The sequence below is a fragment of the Hyaena hyaena genome, unplaced genomic scaffold (genome assembly GCF_003009895.1).
Source record: "Hyaena hyaena isolate Hyena2069 unplaced genomic scaffold, ASM300989v1 scaffold_109, whole genome shotgun sequence".
NCBI classification, from domain to species: domain Eukaryota; kingdom Metazoa; phylum Chordata; class Mammalia; order Carnivora; family Hyaenidae; genus Hyaena; species Hyaena hyaena.
Window position 1 is genome coordinate 1,082,057 of NW_024080740.1, and position 2,713 is coordinate 1,084,769.

General features: G+C 35.6%; 1 non-coding gene across 1 annotated transcript; it reads right to left on the minus strand.

The window, feature by feature from the left end:
- Positions 1-2,017: 2,017 nt before the first annotated feature.
- Positions 2,018-2,121, minus strand: LOC120234445. Its single transcript, XR_005529098.1, has one exon. It is a non-coding gene; the product is annotated as a U6 spliceosomal RNA (small nuclear RNA).
- Positions 2,122-2,713: the final 592 nt, after the last annotated feature.

Genomic DNA, 2,713 nt, shown 5'->3' on the forward strand with positions numbered 1-2,713 from the left:
ACTGCTATTAGCCTCATTGCTGTTTTATATGTAAAGTCTAACAATATCATTTTATCTTTCCCAGCCATTGATGTAAAATCCTCTTGGATGGTATGCTGTATACAGGAAATAAGAGCTCCAAGAAACTCTTTTGAAAAACAATTATTTTCTCAATGCTTTACAATGCTTTAGTCCTAAAGCTGATTCACAAAAATGTGTGATTCAAAGCAAAGCAAAAGAGTATTATAACAACAAAGAGTTAACTTTAAATGCCAGACTAAAAACAAAACACGCAAATCCCTCCCAGCTTTTTTCTTTCTAATATTCTCCTCATACAATTTCCTGTTAGTTTCTCTGACTTTTCTGAGAGATATTATTTTCCTTTCCAGTACCAATTTCAGTAGTGATGGCCTAAAAGGTTCTGGTGCCCCAAGTGAGACTAGATTATAGGACTCCATATGGGGTCAAAGATAGGAGGGTTCTTAAGGATTTTTACCAACAAAATAAAAGCGGTGGGGTTTCAGTTCACTTCAAAGTAAAGATACCAATACAAGCAAATGCGCCTCTTGTCATATTGATAAAGAACCAGAAAGACCCCTCCCGTCATGCTGGTGGGGTCACTAATGACTTGAGTGGGAAAATGAACTATAAACTGGGTGTTTTGTGAAATTCTCTGATGTGTATATACCAAGTGGAGAACACATGCGCGCGCACGCGGACACACACACACACACACACACACACACACACAGATGTTTGAGATTGACAAAGAGATCTTTATGTGTTTAACAATAAATGACTTTTAGTAGATGCCCAGGAGGTAATAATATAAGCACCAGAAACCTCTGGGAAAGAGTTCACCATCAATGCCGGTGTGACCAAGGAATTAAGTGATCATAAAGGGGAAGATAAGGAGCAATGAGAAATACACTATCTCCTGTCCATTTTTTCTTCTTGAAGGAGTCATGTTTTTTGGGAGTCCCAGTATCTTTCTGGAGGATCAGTAAGCTCAAAGTGGCTCCTAGACTTCTACCTTTGCCTTACTTTGTACTCTCTCAATATGTACAAGCTGCTTCTAATGACTATTAGTTATCTTACTCATTGGACAATGGTGATCTTGAAGGAAGAAGGAAATAATTAGTGCTTTTGAAGGTGTTGGAGTAGTGCCACAGAATATTTGTATTCAGTTTTCCATTCTGATGTCCAGAAAGCCAAATATGAGTTTCATTAAGAATTGTTTTCCTTCACTTACCAGTATTCTTCTCAGTTCCATAATAGGTAGAATCAACCCTAATTCAAAGAAGGCTTGCTTGCTCTAGAAAACTTCACTTCTTTGGGACCAGGAGAAAATGATGCTAAGAGCTTTAGCCAGAGGCTCTTTCTGGCTGTGTTCTTAGCTGGCACAGCACAGGTTTTGCAATCTTGATGGCAGACCTTGATGGTGTTTTTTTCACTTCGCATCTCTAAACCTTAGTATCTTTATATGAAAAATAGGGACAATGATAGACTATCACATATGGCTGTAAGAATTAAATAAAATGATGCAGGTAAAGTGTTTAACTAAAGCTTGGCACATACTTAGATCTCATTAAACGTGAGCTTCTGAAGCAGTTTTAGGGACTAACTCCTGCTGCTTCCAATCTCCTCCTTATGGTGTCTCTTGTTCTCTCTGTACATCTATGCCTTGCTCTCTTCAGTGATGACTGGTTACTTAACCCTATATATTTTATTTAAAATTTAGAGGGCATTAATGTGGTTAACTGATTAAAGCAATTACTATCTTTTTACTGAGTGGAGTCCCTGCAAATAATCTGCCAGCTAAGGGTACTCACAAAGGAAAAATAACATGAGAATGCTGTTATTACAAGATACTTTATTCTGGGACCATTAAAAATGCCAATCAGTTATTATTAATACTTAGATATTTTCCTCTTAATTAGTCTTGCATATTCAGGACTGAAATTAGGATTATGATATACATACTTGTGTTATTTTATTTTATTTATTTTTCAATATTTATTTATTTACTTATTTATGTAAAAATATGGAATGCTTCACAAATTTGCATGTCATCTTTTCACAGGGACCTTGTTAATCTCTGTATCATTCCAATTTTTGTATATGTGCTGCTGAAGTGAGCACTATTTTTTTTTTTACTCCAGGTTTCTTTTAAGTTTATTTAAGCAATCTCTACACTCAGTGTGGGGCTCAAATTAGAGCCGTGAGATCAAGATTCACATGCTCTTCCATCTGAGCATGCCAGGTGCCCCTTACTTTAAGTATTTTAAACTCTAATTAGTTGCCAAACAGCACTATATTACTTTCAGGTGTACAATATAGTAGTCTCATACATCAGTCCCATATATCACCTTGTACCCATCACAACAAGGGATCCCCATCACTGATTTAACCCATCCCCTCACCCACCTCCCTTCTGGTAACCTTCAGATCATTCTCTATAATTAAGAATCTGTTTCTTGCTTTGACTCTCTCTCTCATTTTTTCCCCTTTGCTTGTTTGTTTTGTTTCTTAAACTCCACATATGAGTGAAATCATATGGTATTTGTCTTTCTCTGACTTATTTCACTTAGCATTATACTTTCTAGATCTGTCCATGTCATTGCAAATGGCAAGATTTCATTCTTTTTATGGCTGAATAATATTCCATTATATATATTATATATTTATTTATATTATTTATATAAACTGGTATATGTATTATATATTTATTTAT